The sequence below is a fragment of the Pecten maximus genome, chromosome 7 (assembly GCF_902652985.1).
Source record: "Pecten maximus chromosome 7, xPecMax1.1, whole genome shotgun sequence".
Taxonomy (NCBI): domain Eukaryota; kingdom Metazoa; phylum Mollusca; class Bivalvia; order Pectinida; family Pectinidae; genus Pecten; species Pecten maximus.
The window spans coordinates 1,903,332-1,915,437 of record NC_047021.1 but is presented as its reverse complement, the minus strand read 5'-3'; positions in this window follow the sequence as shown (position 1 = coordinate 1,915,437).

Here is a 12,106-nt window from a genome sequence, read left to right as displayed (position 1 = left end):
CATTATGTCTTTCTGTTATAATCACGTAACAAGTGAATCTCGCGAGCTTTATTTAATTAGTTCACTTACAAATTGCCATTAACACATTGAGATAATTCATAAAAAAAACTACAGAATACCCATCTTAAACCAAGGATGATAATAACCAGAACTATTCCTTTGGACATCAAAGGATCTCCATATCTTGATAAAACAATTTGTGTCCAAATTACCCCAATTAAGGTTAATGCTAATATGTTACCTTACTTAACTATATAATCTTACATCATCAATCACATCCTGGTCGCCTAGCACCATTGATCTGTGAACCGAGACACAATGATCTCTCGTCATGGTCACAGTTTTGGCTCTGGTCTATCTTACGATTCGGCGACATGATCAACATTGCCCTATTAACAAACCGGGTTGGTCTTGCAATCAACCTCCTCAGAAGTTGTCCAGAGTCTTGCTGACGTTTCGCCTCTCTTCGTTTGCTTTCGCTCTTTACTCATCGTAGATTGTTTTCTGAAGAACACCGAACTTGGTGACGTCAAAACTACACAACGTGCTGTGATAAACCATGACCCTTCCCAGAACGATTAATGGTGAAGATTTATCAGTTGGAAACACCCGAAACAAATATCGCTTTAATTAAAGTGAAAGGCTGTACCTTTCTTCGGGGTGCAATGGTTTATGTATACACTTTGGTTTTTATAGATAAAAAAGACAGGCTTGGATGGATAAGTTATGGGTTTGTATAAAATATATAAGTCTATTCTTTGTATTCTTGTAGGAGATCTAGATTATTTAAGACAGCCGGGTTAATAGCTTAGCAGAACACTCTTGTGCGTGGTCAAACTGTGTTTTAGTATAAACCATATTTTATTTCTTACATTTGTACAATATATCAAAGCAATCATTGCGCCATCTCTGAAAATGACACTCTCATATTACAGTTGCATCATGACCTTTTTTTAAATTATTTTTCTGAGAGCAATATTTAGACCCAATCCTGTATTGATAACGTGAGTTGATGGTACATTGTAGTTATATGGACGACTCATTACCGGATATTGATATTGGAATGCCATTATCAATGATATAAATCTTGTTTTACAAAACAATACAACCAACTGCCAGTGTTATATTTCATCTATGGTACTCCATGTATCGACGAAACAACCACTCCATAACTAACAACGACTCTATTAATCAACGACGAGTGTTTCTGTGATTAATTTTACTTCGAACATCAATAATCACATGACACACCCTAGTTTGTGTTTCAATCAATCGATGTATATAATATATAATAGCAGTGCTGTATCATCTGTAAACAAGAAAACAGACAAATATACAAAACGCTTTTAAACAGAGAGTGCTGATATAATATCGAAATTGTACATAAAACAAAGCCAAAATGGAGACAAATGGCAAAAAAAATACAAGGAGTTAGACCAGGTGTTCCGGGATAGTAAGTATCTTTTGTCGAAGACACCTGTCATACAAATCGAGGTAAATCGTCGACGACACCTGTCATACAAATCGAAGCCAATCGTCGACGACACCTGTCATACAAATCGAGGTAAATCGTCGACGACACCTGTCATACAAATCGAGGTAAATCGTCGACGACACCTGTCATACAAATCGAGGCCAATCGTCGACGACACCTGTCATACAAATCGAGGTCAATCGTCGACGACACCTGTCATACAAATCGAGGTAAATCGTCGACGATACCTGTCATACAAATCGAGGTAAATCGTCGACGACACCTGTCATACAAATCGAGGTCAAATCTGGGTTAAGACACACTCTCGAATCGTAAACAAGGATGGTGAACATCGAACACGTCGACTGACGTCATATGATTAAAGCTCAGGGAAACAGAGTATTTCCAACTGAGAAGATGAAGTAGACTGTAAAACCTTTCCCATGTTCAGATTCAGATTCTTTATTTCTTTGTGTTTTTCAACACAACAGAGAGACATTACAAAACAATACAATGCAATATAGTATGACACAATACACAATTACAACAGTACATGTCCATTACGCTTAATATACACATATATGTATACGTACACTTAAACATTACTATATAATTTAATTTTGTATGAAACACGCATTTTCATTGGCTGAAATAATTTTGTTATACCTCCATAACAAAATTTTTGACGTTGCGAAATGTAACGTCATTTTTGATTGGCTGATGACGTTGCGTAATAATTTATCACAGAAAACAGTGCGCCAAAGAAAGTGAAATATCTTGGTGTGTATAAGACGAAATTAAATTATAAGAATTAACATTAATTATTTTTCTGTTATACATAAAAAACTGGAGTGTACTCTCTTCATAAATTGCTTCGCGGTTTATTTAGAGTACACTCCAGTTTTTTATGTTATGACTGTATAACAGAAAAAAATAATTGATGTTAATCCTTAAATATTATAAAAATGAACATAACGTCATTATGGCAGTACACAATAGTTCATGTACGTTATAAATAGACTAACATATAGTAAATTTAACAATTTAATGGCCTTATTACGTTGTTTTGCCGCTAAATAAAGGAATTCTCATGTCTTTCATCAACCTTCACATCTCGAAACCTCAGGGGGGAAGTAACAATGCAGCAATTAAAAAATCGTTGTTCTTAGATGTAATCCTTAGATGTAAGTTTTGCTGGTACGTCGGGCGTGAAGATCGAAGTATATGGTTGATGTTAGAGAGTATAAGGGGGCCTTCATCTTAATGTTTACTGGGTTTATCCAATCAACATGGCCAATCAGGTTTATTTAATTAACGATAACACATCGTCAATATTCCTAAAGGTGAACAGGGTCTCTATTACTTGCACCGATAAGGACTCTTCAATAAAATCAGCTTCGTTTGAGCAAAAAATGGTCGGGCATCACATTGACACATTTAAATCCCATCAACACCTACATTTTTTTTACGACTATCGAAATGATTTTTTCGGCGAAGTGATACTATGGCGATGAATTTAATGTTAATTGTACCTTAAAATGTCGTTAGAGCATCTTATTTGGTCCTTTTAGCATTCTAGGACTTTAAGTAACGCCAACCTAATCATCCTCTAGACAAACATTTTTCTCATTAATGTATGTATAAATGAGTAAGAAACAAATAAGTATTTTATCGACTTTGCAAGGTATTGTAAAGGCCAGTAATCGAAACAGCACCATGCATCTGACTCGTCCTTCAAGCACTAGTCAATGAAAGAAGGGGAGCTTAAGGAAGCCGAATATTCTACAAAAAAAACTTGAGTTGAACAATGCAAACAAGTCTTTTTCGTTGTAACGATTTTAGAAGTGTTAATCAATTTAAATCACACAATAACGAACTATTTTCTTATCTTAAAAATTAAAATGTTAGTCAAGGACAAAACTCTCTCTCGAAAAAAAAAAGAATTAAAAGTCATCGTTTTACAAAAAAAGATAATTGGAATATCAGAATAGTGGCTGGAGCGGGAATATAGCTGCTGCTCACTGCGTGTTCATCGGTCGAGACGCCTGAAATTGGCCTTCTGCAGAATCAGGATTTTCTTTGGTGTTAAGGGGCACATTAAGAGACCAAAATATGTTATGGAATATGTGTCTGTTTTAACGTTAGAATTTTACCGTTTTTATAGCAATATCCGGATGTCCGGAACTTCTATGGCTGAGACTGTGAGATAAATCACAGCACCCTGACCATTTCTTACAGTCTATGAATACCGAGACATATCCTTGTGAGTACAGCACATTTTCAGATGTTTAATTTTTCTTGGGCGTCCTACTCGACTTCCGTAAAATGTAAATTAAATGTGATAATAAGAGCCTAACATAAGATCAAAGAAATGATACAACCTGGATCGGGAGGTGATAAAAATTCTCACAATTTGATTTTAAAGGAACGTTATGTACATATGTCTATTCTGATCCGTGTCACTATTCAAATGAAATAAAACGGGACTGAAACATTTCACCAGAGTGCAACAATATCGCATATATTATCCCAGGGGAGAGAGAAGGGGGTCATATGGATCCCCACGTGGAGCAGCAATGTTAAGATACATTGAATGTATATCTACGTTCAAGCAAGTCTGGCTACGTACCTAAAAGACAACCTCTTAATACTTCATTATCATAATACAGTTCTTGTTTCGCAATACTCTACTTGTAATAACCCATTCTATTATTGATTTAACCTGCGATATTTTAATGTAATACATATAAATTCTTACAAGTTTGACGGTCAGATCCGGTTTCATTTTACGACTGATTTATTTGATCAGTGATAACACAGACAGTGTTGACATACCCTGGTTTCTAGTCGCCACTTGCACTGCCGTTGTGCTCTTATTTGTCATTGAACTTATGCAATAACAACTTTTATCCGATGGCAAAAACTTGAAATTCTAATTTGATATTATTATCCAATCATTTATACTAAAAATAAGGAAATGAAGGAATAAAATTACGAGTAAAAGTAAAACATTTAGTTGTCTGAGTCCTTATAACACACGTATACATTGATTATAACACGAATTATTGATAACACCTGTAAAATTCTTTGTAATGCCTGTGAATTTGTTTCCAACACACGTTTTAAAATTCTTAATGTATTTACTAATTCATACAATATACCAAATTGCTTTAGACACATAATCAAATTGTTAATTTTATATGTAGGAATTGTTACATATGCCTGTACCCTTTTGAATGTTTTAAGTGAGTAGCTTGCCATTTGATGACACCATTTTGGACGACGTTATCATAACTATGATGTAACAATCATATCTTGATATATCGTGATTATCATGGATCAGGTTAATTTTCACTGTCCTTCAGCAGTCACCTTTTAACGTGATTAATGGTACAGGTGTAAACCGTATTATTACTTCTGTTATGACGAGAGAAAATACGGCCGTCACCTATTGTTAGGTAAACTGATACAAAGGTATATACGGCCGTCACCTATTGTTAGGTAAACGGATACGGCCGTCACCTATTGTAAGGTAAACTGATACAAAGGTATATACGGCCGTCGACTATTGTTAGGTAAACTGTAACAAAGGTATATACGGCCGTCACCTATTATACGGCCGTCACCTATTGTTAGGTAAACTGATACAAAGGTATATACGGCCGTCACCTATTGTTAGGTAAACTGTAACAAAGGTATATACGGCCGTCACCTATTATACGGCCGTCACCTATTGTTAGGTAAACTGATACAAAAGTATATACGGCCGTCACCTATTGTTAGGTAAACTTTAACAAAGGTAGATACGACCGTCATCTGTTGTTAGGTACACTGATACGGACGTCACCTATTGTTAGGTAAACTGATACAAAGGTAGATACGGCCGTCACCTATTGTTAGGTAAACTGATACGGACGTCACCTATTGTTAGGTAAACTGATACAAAGGTATATACGGCCGTCACCTATTGTTAGGTAAACTGATACGGACGTCACCTATTGTTAGGTAAACTGATACAAAGGTATATACGGCCGTCACCTATTGTTAGGTAAACTGTAACAAAGGTAGATACGACCGTCATCTGTTGTTAGGTACACTGATACGGACGTCACCTATTGTTAGGTAAACTGATACAAAGGTATATACGGCCGTCACCTATTGTTAGGTAAACTGATACGGACGTCACCTATTGTTAGGTAAACTGATACGGACGTCACCTATTGTTAGGTAAACTGATACAAAGGTATATACGGCCGTCACCTATTGTTAGGTAAACTGATACGGACGTCACCTATTGTTAGGTAAACTGATACAAAGGTATATACGGCCGTCACCTATTGTTAGGTAAACTGTAACAAAGGTAGATACGACCGTCATCTGTTGTTAGGTACACTGATACGGACGTCACCTATTGTTAGGTAAACTGATACAAAGGTATATACGGCCGTCACCTATTGTTAGGTAAACTGTAACAAAGGTAGATACGACCGTCATCTGTTGTTAGGTACACTGATACGGACGTCACCTATTGTTAGGTAAACTGATACAAAGGTAGATACGGCCGTCACCTATTGTTAGGTAAACTGATACGGACGTCACCTATTGTTAGGTAAACTAATACGGTCGTCACCTATTGTTAGGTAAACTGATACAAAGGTATATACGGCCGTCACCTATTGTTAGGTAAACTGATACGGCCGTCACCTATTGTGAGATAAACTGATACAAAGGTATATACGGCCGTCACCTATTGTTAGGTAAACTGATACGGCCGTCACCTATTGTTAGGTAAACTGATACAAAGGTATATACGGCCGTCACCTATTGTTAGGTAAACTGATACAAAGGTAGATACGGACGTCACCTATTGTTAGGTAAACTGATACGGCCGTCACCTATTGTTAGGTAAACTGATACAAAGGTATATACGGCCGTCACCTATTGTTAGGTAAACTGATACAAAGGCATATACAGCCGTCACCTATTGTTAGGTAAACTGATACAAAGGCATATACGGCCGTCACCTATTGTTAGGTAAACTGATACAAAGGCATATACGGCCGTCAATTATTGTTAGGTAAACTGATACAAAGGTAAATACGGACGTCACCTATTGTTAGGTAAACTGATACAAAGGTAGATACGGCCGTCACCTATTGTTAGGTAAACTGATACAAAGGTATATACGGCCGTCACTTATTGTAAACTGATACAAAGGTTTACATATCGAGAAACTGAGACAACTGAAAGGCGGATAATAGTACAAAACCAACAATATAGTTCAAACTTCTAAAGAAAATGTAATGCATTAAGTTGAATGGCCATGTATCACCTCGTGTTGATATTCTGTATCCGTTCACCATGACTGTCTGTTGGCAATGAGTCATTACCCGCTATCATTTCGAACTTGGCATTAATCACGCTTAATAAGTTTGAAATTAAATGTTTATATCACAATTAGAAAAATAATTAGACAACCTAATAAATAATCGTTTTAACAATAGTTCACTGTCAAAGTCGATAAAAGGACAAAAAACACATGTTATCTTGACAACATTCCTTACTTATCATATCACCGCATTAAAACCCACTACAACACCCACAGCACTGCCCAAAATAGCATTCCCTGCTACACAATGCTTTTATATCGTATGTACAGTGTATACTGATGACTTCGGTTGGTCCTATATATCTGTATCAACTCCTCCATAGTATTGGTATTAGGCCCGGCTATCTAATGATGTAACCAGCTAGTGTATCATTCCTGGAACAATTTGATGACATACACTCTGTAAGTGATATAGATACATAGCGTTTCAAATTGTAGGACACTTTCTCAGTCACTACTCATCACGCTGAAAAGCTTTTACACCATATGATGGGTGGTAATTGGTAAAGGGTTTGCTAACGTTTGGGAAAATATGAAGTCACTATGACGAAATACAGTATGCCATCTATGACTCAGAGAACAGGAATTCTCATAAATCGAGATGTCTGACAAACATCAACAGAAGCAGTAAAAGTGTTTATCTTATGTCTGTAATATACCCCATATTTTATATAGTGATGATGTTATGTACATACTTAATTATAATTGTGATATAGTGTACTTACTTCATCAAAATGATGATATGATGAACTTACTTCATCACAGTGATGATATAATGTACTTACTTCATCACGTTGATGATATAATGTACTTACTTCATCACAGTGATGATATATTGTACTTACTTCATCACCGTGATGATATATTGTACTTACTTCATCACAATGATGATATGTTGTACTTACTTCATCACAGTGATGATATAATGTACTTACTTCATCACAGTGATGATATGATGTATTTACTTCATCACAATGATGATATAATGAACTTACTTCAACACAGTGATGATATGATGTACTTACTTCATCACGTTGATGATATAATGTACTTACTTCATCACAGTGATGATATAATGTACTTACTTCATCACAGTGATGATATAATTTACAAATGTACTTACTTCATCACAGTGATGATATAATGTACTTACCTCATCACAGTGATGATATAATGTACTTACTTCATCACAGTGATGATATAATGTACTTACTTCATCACAATGATGATATAATGTACTTACTTCATCACAGTGATGATATGATGTACTTACTTCATCACAATGATGATATGATGTATTACTTCATCACAATGATGATATAATGTACTTACTTTATCACAGTGATGATATAATGTACTTACCTCATCACAATGATGATTTAATGTACTTACTTCATCACAGTGATGATATAATGTACTTACTTCATCACAGTGATGATATAATGTACTTACTTCATCACAGTGATGATATAATGTACTTACTTCAACACAGTGATGAAATAATGTACTTGCTTCATCACAGTGATGATATAATGTACTTACTTCATCACAGTGATGATATAATGTACTTACTTCATCACAATGATGATATAATGTACTTACTTCATCACAGTGATGATATGATGTACTTACTTCATCACAATGATGATATATTGTACTTACTTCATCACAATGATGATATAATGTACTTACTTCATCACGTTGTTGATATAATGTACTTACTTCATCACCGTGATGATATAATGTAATTACTTCATCACCGTGATGATATAATTTACAAATGTACTTACTTCATCACAATGATGATATATTGTACTTACTTCATCACAATGATGATATAATGTACTTACTTCATCACGTTGTTGATATAATGTACTAACTTCATCACAGTGATGATATAATGTACTTACTTCATCACGGTGATGATATATTGTACTTACTTCATCACAATGATGATATGATGAACTTACTTCATCACAGTGATGATATATTGTACTTACTTCATCACATTGATGATATATTGTACTTACTTCATCACAATGATGATATAATGAACTTACCTCATCACAGTGATGATATATTGTACTTACTTCATCACAATGATGATATATTGTACTTACTTCATCACCGTGATGATATATTGTACTTACTTCATCACCGTGATGATATATTGTACTTACTTCATCACAATGATGATATGATGTACTAACTTCATCACAATGATGATATAATGTACTAACCTCACCACAGTGATGATATAATGTACTTACTTCATCACAATGATTATATGAGGTACTTACTCAGCACAATGATGATATAATGTACTTACTTCATCACAGTGATGATATAATGTACTTACTTCATCACAGTGATGATATAATGTACTTACTTCATCACAATGATGATATGATGTACTTACTTCATCACAGTGATGATATAATGTACTTACTTCATCACAATGATGGTATAATGTACTTACTTCATCACAATGATGATATAATGTACTTACTTCATCACAGTGATGATATAATGTACTTACTTCATCACAGTGATGATATGATGTACTTACTTCATCACAGTGATGATATATTGTACTTACTTCATCACAATGATGATATGATGTACTTACTTCATCACAATGATGATATATTGTACTTACGTCATCACAATGATGATATAATGTACTTACTTCATCACAGTGACGATATATTGTACTTACTTCATCACCGTGATGATATATTGTACTTACTTCACAATGATGATATAATGAACTTACTTCATCACCGTGATGATATAATGTACTTACTTCATCACAATGATGATATATTGTACTTACTTCATCACATTGATGATATGATGTTCTTACTTCATCACAGTGATGATATAATGTACTTACTTCATCACAGTGATGATATATTGTACTTACTTCACAATGATGATATGATGTACTTACCTCATCACAGTGATGATATGATGAACTTACTTCATCACAGTGATGATATATTGTACTTACTTCATCACAATGATGATATGATGTTCTTACTTCATCACAGTGATGATATAATGTACTTACTTCATCACCGTGATGATATAATGTACTTACTTCATCACAGTGATGATATAATGTACTTACTTCATCACAATGATTATATGAGGTACTTACTCAGCACAATGATGATATAATGTACTTACTTCATCACGGTGATGATATGATGTACTTACTTCATCACAATGATGATATAATGTACTTACTTCATCACAGTGATGATATAATGTACTTACTTCATCACGTTGATGATATGATGTACTTACTTCATCACAGTGATGATATAATGTACTTACTTCATCACAGTGATGATATAATGTACTTACTTCATCACAGTGATGATATAATGTACTTACGTCATCACAGTGATGATATAATGTACTTACTTCATCACAATGATGATATGATGTACTTACTTCATCACAGTGATGAAATAATGTACTTACTTCATCACAATGATGATATAATGTACTTACTTCATCACAGTGATGATATGATGTACTTACATAATCACAGTGATGATATGATGTACTTACTTCATCACAGTGATGATATGATGTACTTACTTCATCACAGTGATGATATGATGTACTTACTTCATCACAGTGATGATATAATGTACTTACTTCATCACAGTGATGATATAATGTACTTACTTCATCACCGTGATGATTTAATGTACTTACTTCATCACAGTGATGATATAATGTACTTACTTCATCACAGTGATGATATAATTTACTTACTTCATCACAGTGATGATATAATGTACTTACCTCATCACAGTGATGATATAATGTACTTACTTCATCACAGTGATGATATAATGTACTTACTTCATCACAGTGATGATATGATGTACTTACTTCATCACAATGATGATATAATGTACTTACTTCATCACCGTGATGATATAATGTACTTACTTCATCACAGTGATGATATAATGTACTTACTTCATCACAGTGATGATATAATTTACTTACTTCATCACGGTGATGATATGATGTACTTACTTCATCACAATGATGATATGATGTACTAACTTCATCACAATGATGATATAATGTACTTACTTCATCACAGTGATGATATGATGTACTTACTTCATCACAATGATGATATAATGTACTTACTTCATCACCGTGATGATATAATGTACTTACTTCATCACAGTGATGATATAATGTACTTACTTCATCACAGTGATGATATAATTTACTTACTTCATCACAGTGATGATATATTGTACTTACTTCATCACAATGATGATATAATGTACTTACCTCATCACAGTGATGATATAATGTACTTACTTCATCACGGTGATTATATGATGTATTTATTTCATCACAGTGATGATAAAAGTTATTTACTTTGTCACGTTGACGATATAATGTAAATGTACTTTCTTCATCACATTGTGGATATAAGCTGTGACGATGAAAGTTTTCAAGTTGATAGTTTCTTATATTTCAATGATAAAAATGCAATTACGATATAAAAAGCAAAACAGTTATAAGTTATTGCACCATTTTCATGCAACAAATGTGCAAAACTAAGAATCCGCCAGAAAAAATGACAGTAATCTGATCATCTGTTATATAACTGTACACTGTCACAATACCACCAGGAAATCGATTTTGAATGACAAATCTTGATACCGAATTATAACGACATATGGCGTGAATGAAACTGGAATAGAAGTGCCATCTAAGTCATCAAAAGCGGTATTTGGTGACTGTTAACTGTTGTTTGATAAAATGTGTTTAAAACGGCAAGTCGATCTGTACAATATATTGAACACCAGATGACCGACACATACAGTAATAAATGGTAAAAAGATTATTGAACACCAGTTAACCTAAACCTGCGTCATAAGGGGAACAACAACTCATACATAAAGAAATGGTAATAATTTTATTGATGAATATTTGCCACATATATACATTTACCAAATACCAACTAGTTAAGGTGTAAAAACAGACTAACTAACACTGCTATCAGACAAAGAACTGACACTAGGTGGTGAGTTATAAGAATAGTTCCCCCTGACTACCCATGAGGTCCGGTCAGGACACGAGTCATAAAGTTGTTATATATAAGACAACTTTACGACTGGTGCCCTGACCGGGCCTCGAACTCATGATCTACGGCACCCAATCGCCTAGCCAGAAATACCCGCAGCTTATACCGC